This window comes from Salvelinus sp. IW2-2015, linkage group LG18 (genome assembly GCF_002910315.2).
Source record: "Salvelinus sp. IW2-2015 linkage group LG18, ASM291031v2, whole genome shotgun sequence".
In the NCBI taxonomy this organism is placed as follows: Eukaryota; Metazoa; Chordata; class Actinopteri; order Salmoniformes; family Salmonidae; genus Salvelinus; species Salvelinus sp. IW2-2015.
In genome coordinates this window covers 6948212-6958217 of record NC_036858.1, presented here as the reverse complement: position 1 = coordinate 6958217, position 10006 = coordinate 6948212, and the positions used below count along the sequence as shown (strand labels likewise).

At 45.3% G+C, this 10006-nt stretch overlaps 1 pseudogene; it reads right to left on the bottom strand.

Annotated features, from left to right (window-relative positions):
• Positions 1-10006, bottom strand: part of LOC111977577 (pleckstrin homology domain-containing family A member 1-like) — a 41690-nt pseudogene that overhangs the window by 7317 nt on the left and 24367 nt on the right.

The following is a 10006-nucleotide window of genomic DNA, read 5'->3' as shown; positions in this document are numbered from 1 at the left end:
ACACACACACACACACACACACACACACACACACACACACACACACACACACACACAATAGCTCAATCCCAGCATAATCTCTATAAGAGACGTATCTCTGCATGTCTTTGGCCCTGGGTTAGAGGCTGTAATGGTACTTTAGTAGGAGAGGATGGAGAGATGAAGTGGTCTGGAGAGAGAACACACCCAGGCCTAGCCTAGACAGCCAATAGTGCTCGCTAGATCTGCACTATCGTCTAGGATTAATGTGCATTCCCGGTAATACACTTGTTTCCCCCGTGGACCGTCTCGTACATAAAGCATCCTCCATTCAGGCTGCAAAGGTATCATTTTCCTCCTTAACTAGTTTTAATGGCAAGAAGGAGGGGGGGAAAAAACTGAAAAATATGTGTACTGTCTTAACAGTGGTGTAAAGTACTACTTAAGTGAAAATACTTTAAAGTACTACTTAAGTATTTTTTTGGGGTATCTTTACTTTACTATTTATACTTTTGACAACTTTCGATTTTACTTCACTACATTCCTAAAGAAAATAATGTACTTTTTACTCCATACATTTTCCCTGACACCTAAAAGTACTTGTTACCTTTCTAATGCTTGGCACAACAGGAAAATGGTCGAATTCACACACTTATCAAGAGAACATCCCTGGTCATCCCTATTGGCTCTGATCTCGGGGAATCACAAAAAAAATGCTACACAAGCCACTCCTTATCCTAAAAACGTAGGGAGTAAAGGAGGGAGAAAACTTGTCGCTCTTGTCTGAACTCGTTCTCTACCTCTCAGACCGGGAGAGAGGAGRTGCAGAATGTGAGTGGGACAAACAGATTTATCAACAATCTAGCATTCGTCTAGCTACAGTACAGAATAGAAATGCTGAGAATCTGGGCCAGCATGGACGATGAATCAAAACCCAGCTTGTCCATTTGGAAGTCCTGTTTATTAGTAGCTGTGCCAAGAGCTTTGGGAGCCTGCAACAATGCACAGGCCTGGAGTCGGCTCTTATCTAATCTGTGTGTGTCTGTCCGGAGCTCTAGGGGTCTGTGAAACACAGGTGGAAAACAAAGACAAACTGCTAGCCAACGGGGTCAGGCAGCTCCTTTGAATTGTGTGTGGGTGTGTGTTGGCGTGGGCGGCTCAAGGTCATTTTGTGTGGAGTGTGTGTCACCTTGCTCACAGCCGCCCACAGAAGGAGGAGAGGACAGAGCCACATTCCCACTAACCAGGTCTGACTTAAAGTAGCTGACCGCGTTCTCCTCCAGTAAGAAGTATCTCCTCTTCCAGTTCTTCATCTGCGGAAGAGAAAGGAAAACAAATCACAGATGGCTGGCAACATTTCCAGCTCCTCCAAATCCTTTTGACTTGCTAAGAATGCTGCTAATTGACAGCTATTCCGACACTGTTTGCTTTAGAATGGCTGGATTACTGTGGTTAATATGTTCCATTAACAGAGAGCTAAGAGAAGTTAGGTCAAAGGCAGGACAACGATGAGGGATATAATTCACCCTCTGAAACAGCTGGTCAGATACCTGCTGCTATCCAACTCCAACACATCATAATCCTATAGGTCGACAAACACACACAGCCAGGAATACCGCTAGTATAAAAAGCTTGTAGCTGAGGGAGAATTCCTCTGAGCTTGTGATGTACTCATTAGGCACCACAAGGAAGAAAACGGACAGAAACGTTTTCCATTGCGTTCCGTTACGAACGCGACCATGGTCCTAGTGTGGGCTTCTCGTGCTACAGCACCGGGAAGAGTTCTCCCACTGTCTGTACCGTCTCTACTCACCACGGCTCCCTGCTTCACACAGTATCCAGCACCGGGAAGAGTTCTCCCACTGTCTGTACCGTCTCTACTCACCACGGCTCCCTGCTTCACACAGTATCCAGCCTTGATGAGCGCCTGGTCCTGCGCCCCTCGCCCCAGGAAGTAGGGCAGCTGGCTGTGGGCCTTCCGCTGGCCCCCCCGCTCTGCTCCGTTCTGCCCCCCGTCGCCCTGCTCCTGCACCGCAGGACACGCACATGTAAGTGTACAAACGCACAGACGCACGCATGGGAGTATATCGGGCACGCCAACACACACACACACGTTAGACAGATAGATACAAATACACACACAATCCCATACGTGTGTATGACAAGCCCCCCACCATATCATCATCTCCAGTGACTAGAAATGTGTGGTAACAGCAAACAATAATGATAGAGAATTCACTGGCTGTTCCATAAGCTGAAGTTGAGGCCGGACCACTGCACCGCCACTGCCCACACAGGAAGTGACATCATAGCTTGTGCATCTGGATGTAACTTTTCACTTTCAGCCAGTGTTTTTTAAGAGGCCTTGCTACATACCATATACCAGCACAAGACAGGATATGACTGGTACCGCTCATACGTACCAGAAAACACGTATGAGCTCCTCCTCAGAGGAACATTAAGTTCAATGTCTGTCACTATCTAAAAGATGGCCTGATCCATGGACATTTCTATTCAGTCAGACCATCTATTTATATAGCTGATTAACATGGCTAAAATCAAGTTACTAAGGGAACAAAAACTCAGTTATGGAATGTTGCTCGTTACTGTCCCAATTTGACAGATTTGACTTAACTGTTCCAAGCCACAGCTGAGCAAATGGCCTTCAAACATATGTCAGATATGTCTATTTACTCGTTAAGGGTTGCAGATTTTCAGAAACTCCCCCAGGTTTTCCAGAAATCCCAGGTGAGGGAATCCAGGATATCCTGCTTATTCCTTCTTGATTCCAGGAATATCCCAACCGGGACATCTGGAAAATCTGAGAATGTTGGTAAAGTTTCCTGAATGTTTGCAACCGTACTCATGTTTGGTTAGGGCCTGGTTAGTGCTGGGCCAGACTGGTGCATCTTCCTTACCTGTGTGGCAGTGATGATGGGAACTCCACCTATGATCTCTGTCTTATAGGAGATTTGCTTTGTGGCACCCAGCCCCTCCTGGGTCATCTCTGCACTGGGCTGGCCATCCCCCGACTTTGGCACCTGGAACATGTCAAATAAACATCAACTCCCAGAGTGCATCGGGCCAACATGCCCCAAAACCTTGTTAGATGTGTCCCTCAGCGGTCTCTGTAGTGACATGATGATGTACTCCCTGCCTGCTCGTTAGTCTATTTTCCATCAACTCTAGCCTGGGGGCTCAGAGAGAAACTGCTACACTGAGTGGTGACTGCTAGATTTATCTAAATGCAAAAAAGCAGCGGAGCGAATAATAGATATATCTTAAGAATTAACATACTACGCATTGCATATTGTTGTGTTATCTGTCTTCAACAGTGTGTGTAATAATACCTTATCGTTAATGTGTAACTCATTACTTCGAACTAATACTACTTAAGTGTAGATTTATCTTGACACTATGCGGAATTTACCAGTAATGTACCATATTCTATATATACTTTTGACAAAAAACTTACTTACGAATTGTTACATTCAACTACACATTCCTATAAAAGGAAATAGAATTGGTAGCTATGTATTTGACATGCGCGATACAAGTTTTCAGCGTCCACACCCTAAAACTATCTTTGATACCGCTTTTGGCTTATATCTGCTCTTTGCAACACAGGTAATCAAAACAAGTGGAGATCTGCATGAGAATGCACATCAGCTATCTGTAACAGACAGAAACTACACGCCTCGTAGCCCAACCCCTCATTATGGCATCTGATCTCGTGGGAATCACAGTATCAAAACATGCAATACATCGGATAGCCTACCCTTATCCTTAAATATACGTCTAAGCGGAGTAAAGATCGAAGTAAACTGTACGCTTCTTGTCTGAATATCGTATCTGTCGCTCTTACCATCTTCACGAACCGAGAGAGCGAGTACTGTACGTCCAGGGAAAATGTGAGTGATCAACACAGAATTTATCAAGCCGATATTCTAACCTACTCCGTGCCAGCTACATTACCCGAATAGAATATCACGCATTAAGCTCAAGCGCAGCATACCAAACGGATGACATAGACGGATTGAACTCAAAAACCCATGCTTGTCCATGCTTGGAATCCTGTTGATTAGTAGCTGTTTAGCCAAGGAAGCTTTGAGAGAGCCTGAAAAGACATATGCACTCATGCGCCTGTAGTCTGCTGCTGAACTACCTATCGTCATTTTTTATAATCTAGATACTGTGGTGGTCAGTCCGAGCTCTAAGGGTCGAGTATCCTGTCGACACAGAGATCCCGCCCCTAACCCGGTTTGACCACGCTCTTCAGCAAAAGAGGAGTAAAATTAGTGCGATGGTCTTCGTTCGTAATTATAGCGACGTCTGATTTTAAAAAAACCCGTACGCCTAGATTATACACTTGGGTAACGCTACCAGAGCGACACGCCGTCCCGCCGAGTGGATGCGAAGTCGGCCGATCTCCCTCTTCACCCCATATTACACGATATAACGGTGCAGACAGTTCACTCTTCCAACCCGGCGGAAACAGGTGCGACCGGGCTGAGGCGGGGCGCCCCAAACAAGAATATGTCGGAACCACGACAAATGAAGAAAGACAAAGACAAACTGCAGCAACGGGTCAGAGCATCAAGTGCGCTTTAAGTTGATGTGATGGGTTTGTGTCGCTTGTGCGAAGAGTGCGCTCAGACAGATCTACTTTTGTGCCATGGGCGCTGCGTCGTGTGTCTCGCCATCCGTATGCGCACCAGCGACGAACGCACACCAGAAAGCATGAGGAGAGAGAGACTGGATCGCGCGACATCGTGTCCAACTACTAGTCAACACGTGTGCTGCTGACTTAAATTAGCTGACGCGCAATTCCCTCCGAGTAAGTCAGCGTATCTCTCCTATCACGAATATACATCTTCCATCTGAACGGTGAAAGAGAAGACGCAAACAGAATCACAAGAAGGACTCTGCGTCATCCAGACTGTCCCTTGCTCACTCAGAATTTCCTTTACTCTCACGTGCACACCTAACGCAATTGCTGCAACTTAACACTATTCCACAACATCTGTTTGCGTCCCTTCTAGAAGCTGCGAATTTACTTGAGTGTTATAATTGGCTATCTCCACTTAACAGCGAGACTAAGAAGAGTTTAGCCTAAAAGGCACAGGACAACATGAGGGATATTATACTTACGACCCTCATGAACAGCTGTACAAACTATTACACTGCTGCTAAGTCCAATCCAACACATTCATTATATCGGCCATATTATCGTACCAAAACACACAAACTCATTCCTAGAATACCGCCTAGCGCTATAAAGAAGCTTAGTACGTGAGGAATAATATCTCCTCTTATAGCTTCGTGATTAGCTGCAGTTAGCTCACCAACAATGCGGAAGAGACATCGGGACAGAAACGTTTTCCATTGGCGTCCGTTACGAACGCCGCACCAGGTCCGATGTGGCCCTACGCGATGTATAGGCTGTGAGGTTACTTCCTTTTCGTTTGGCTCTCACTAACAGCAAGCACTAAAGATTCTCAGCTGAGTCTAGCGGCTTCGGGAAACAGCATGTATCTACCTCCCACTTGCGATACAAGGTACAACCCTGTCCTTTCTGTGATACTCCACCACGCTTCGCCTGACTTCACCTCGACAGATAATGCGCCAGCACCGGAGAGAGGTCTCAGACCAACTGTCGACAACATGAAATCTCGTTCTTCGTACCCACGGCTCCCTGCATAATACACAACCAAGATATCCAGCCTGATGAGCGCCTGGTCCTGCGCCTCTCCCCCAGAGAAGTAGGGCTAGGCTTGCTGCTGCCCTTCCGCTACCCCCCCCGCTCTGACTCCTTCATCAGCCCACCCATTCACGCCCCCTGCTCCACTGCACCGCGTCACGGAGCTACGTACACAACTTGTCATGATAGCCCTGAGCTAGTACACTAAAACGCCCACAAGTACCACGCATGGAGATATCACTAGCGGGCGCGTCCTCTCATACAAATAACATACTAAAAGCCAGTCACTACCAATATATCCAACTAGTATTAGCAGCACTTATCTTAAGAGCAGATAATACAAATACAACACCACAATCCATACGTAGTGTAATGAATCATAGTCCCGCGCCCACCAAGACAGAACATGTTCTGCTCTAAATAATCTCCAGTGTTCTCTCTGAGTTATTGTGCTGGGTAACAGCAGAACCATATTAATTAGAATGAGAATTCACTGGCGTTATCTCCCGATACCGCGACCACAGAGTTCTAAGGTCGGAACCAGCCTGGTCTACTCCCCACACCCCCACTAAGCTGTCCCTTCCAGCGGCTAGGTACTGTAGCTAGTACTCTGCGACGTTTTTTTTAAGCTAGCACAGCAATTACAAACAAATCTAATACAACTCGCACAGAACTCTAGAGGGTACTTCCCATTGCTAACAACAGACTGTTATTTGTGACGAGGAGTAAATGTGTTAAGCGGTTTTCAGATATAAAAAACCCGTTTTTTAATCAAGACAGTTGAATAAGCGCATTTCACTGACACAGTTAGCTAGGCATCCACCCCTCTTGACTATCGAATGAAGTCTGTATACCAACGATGTGACGTTCTCGTATATAAACCAGAGCCGGTTGAGCCCCCCTAACCTACCAACCTTTCGGTTGATCACCACGGTTCAGACACACTCAAAACCTCGAATTCGAAGTGAATGCAGAGGTGTGAAAGCTTCAGATCATTAAAAACCAACCCTTTTTAACAGACAAACTTCATCACAATATGTATTTTATGTAGATAACAGGGCATGAACATTAGTTACAAATCAACCAAAGTGTGGTAAGAACCCACACAGTGACCCCATTATGCTTCTAATAACTAATTTCATCATGATTTGAATCGATTATTGTATTTATAAACAAAACCCACTGAAACGGTAGGAAAATATTTTTTGATCCAAGAATCGAATTGTCACCCACTAAGGTATAGGTTATTCCGTGGAGTTATCCGTCCTCTAGTGGTCTTTTTTAAACCGAATAGGCGAAGTATCACTTATCAACGCTAGAGGCTTACAAAGATTCGGCACCCAACTCAACAGCACGAGACTTGACATCACCACGCTGTGTGGCACTCGAATATAAACTTCACTCACTTTTACAGCCAGTGTTCTTTCATCACACAATTGAACGCGCCTGTCTTACATTCTCATAATAATAATTATACCAGTCAAGAAATAGCGAGAGTAGACTATATGGTTACCGTCTCATACGTTACGCGAGAAAACAACTAATATGATACTCTCAGCCTCAGAGAAACATTAAGTATGTCTACAATTCCGCGTCACTGTTCTGCGCACTAAATCTTAGAGAGAGAGTGGCTGATTCTAAACTATATAGAGACAAATATCGTACTATATTTCGAGATCAACACTACACACTATTTTATTTAGCCAATGATAGCTAGATTAACGATAGGACTGATAGGCAATCCAACGATACTAAAGGAAGAAAACCCTATAAAAAACGTGCACGTTATGCACGATGCGAACCTTGCCCCGGTACGGTGTCCGCGAACCTTGACACAAGATTTACCAGTCCTACCCTGCTGTCCCCAAGCGCCACAGCTCGAGCCAAGATAGGCTTCACGACACTAACAGTCAACTACTAGCTCCTATGCTAACTGCTCTTACACGGGTTGGCCAGAGTTTTCAAAGCTCCACCCTACGTTTTGCCCAGCCACTCCCAGGTAGACGGAATCCAGGCAACACAATCCGCAATGCCTCTATAATCATCCTTCTAACTAATCCACCGATATCAACTATTCCCAACTCAGCACATCCAGAGAAAAGCTGACAACGAATGATATGCCAAGGTTCCTCCTAGAGAAGTTGATTATCGCAAACACCACACATCTACCCCGATTTGCGTCCCTAAAGGGCCTGACCTCCATAAGCTCCGAGCACAAGCAACTCCGATCGACCTATGCATTACACACTTAGCCACTGATCGTAGAGCAGCTACCCGACAAACACTAGTAATGAACACCATCCAGACACCCATCCCAAACCTAGCATCCTACTGTCCAATCACCAATAGCGACGACTCATTACAGTGACACACAACCCTACCTTAGAGGTCCAACTCTGCATCGCCTAGGACACTCCCGCCGAGTCCAACGCCAAATTGGCTATCCGAAACATGTGCAAAATAAACACTCAACTCCGAGCGAGAAGTGACAATCGGCCGTACACTAGCCCTACCTATAACCAGACCTGTTACGAAAATCGGTCATACACTCAGCAGATCTGTTCGTGGAGCATGTGATCCCTAGAATGCTCACCTGGAGCAACCTGCACACAGTTAGACATGAAAACACATATATTTCTCCTATCGACCCTCATAGCCGTGGTGCTCACAGATGAGAAGACGCATGATCAGCTGATGTTGACTGGAAATAAGTCGCGCGATCTACGTGTCTGGTAGAGTTTCTCTGCTGTTTGGGATTTGTGTAGTTGTTGAATCGTAGTTGTGTCGTAGGTGTGGATGTTCAGCCGTCTCGTGTGTGAATTGTGGTGTCGTGATGTGTTGGTATGCTTAGATCAGCCGCTGTTGATTGTGTTTGAATGATGCTAGGATCCGTGGTGTGCTCATAACATATTGACTCACTCCGAATCTGGGTAGCAGTGACCTATGATCATAAGAAGTGGAACTGTCTATTATGTTGATGACTTGTTGGAGTATCGCCGCTAATTGGCTAGCATAGGACGTAAACTTTACAACATAATCTGAGTATACATTTGAAGCTACAATGTTCCTTGATGAGACTTCAAAACAAGTGCGATATATTGATCAGATTATCTCAACACAAACTTGGGAACTATCTCTTATCTTACGACTTGTCATACCCTAGTATTCGCCTCGACATGAATCCAGACCTTCTTCTCAATGACCATGTGATGTCGTCAATTATAGCAATTCAATCGAGACGGCAGGCACGGTTTCGTCGGTATATAGCCTAATTTATTTTATCTACCATCAAACCTCCTCGGTCCCTTATAGATTGCGTCTTAAATTCTTTAATACAAAGCCACACATACATGTCAGAACACACCGTATTATGGAACTTAATGGTTTTGGCTTGCATAGTTTGGATTTTTTTCTTTTGCTGTTGGGTACCCTTTGTTAAAATCTCGCTGGTTGAGTGGGAAATGTATACATATATCTGAGGTTTGTTGTCACCAAACTATCTATAATATAAGTATACAGTCAAAAAAAAAAAAGTGTTATTTCACCATAAAACTCCGTGTATCTCAGAAAATATGTAACGAAAGTTGGTACTTCTTCGCAAATTATAGTTGTAGAGTTTAGGTGTCATTTGGGAGACGAGTGGGTGAGATGGTTTATGGAGATAAAACCCTACGGCTGTCAGTCAAGAAGGATTCTTCAGGGCTACATCACGATAACCCACACAGTTCAGTCATATATAAGTAGACTTAGGAGTTGAACATTCCTCAATCCACAAGATGCAACAGCTCGCCATTAAATCCCCATGTAGGAAGCACCACGTTCTGTCCTTCCTTTTCTGCCCCATTCTGTTCGTTGCCCCGTTCCTGATCCTTCATGCCGTTCTGTTCTGCGTCGTCGCGTTCCTGTTTTCTTGCCCCCGTTCCTGTTCTCCCGTGTGCTGTCCACGCCTCCGATTTCCTGCTGACATATCCTTACTTCCTTTCTGTGCGACGAGTCCTGTGACTCAAGAGCACTCGCCCTTCCCCCTTGGTCCCTGTTGTGTGTGTGTGTTTGTGTGTGTTGTGTGTGGATTTAGTATCGTCTTGATTATGTATAGGAGGGCAAAGTCTTTTGCGTTGTTAGCAGGTGTGGTGTGTGAGATTGTCATTGACCCTTTCAAAAGCTCTCTCCCTCTCTGGCCTTACAGTATCTGTGTGGTGTCAATTCTCATACTCCAGTGTGTTAGTCTTGTGAGTATTGCCTGCGTTCCTGTGAGCTGCCGGTGTGTGGATATGGACGCTCACATGTTGCAAGGCGATTGTGTGTGTATGTATCTTCGTGACTGTC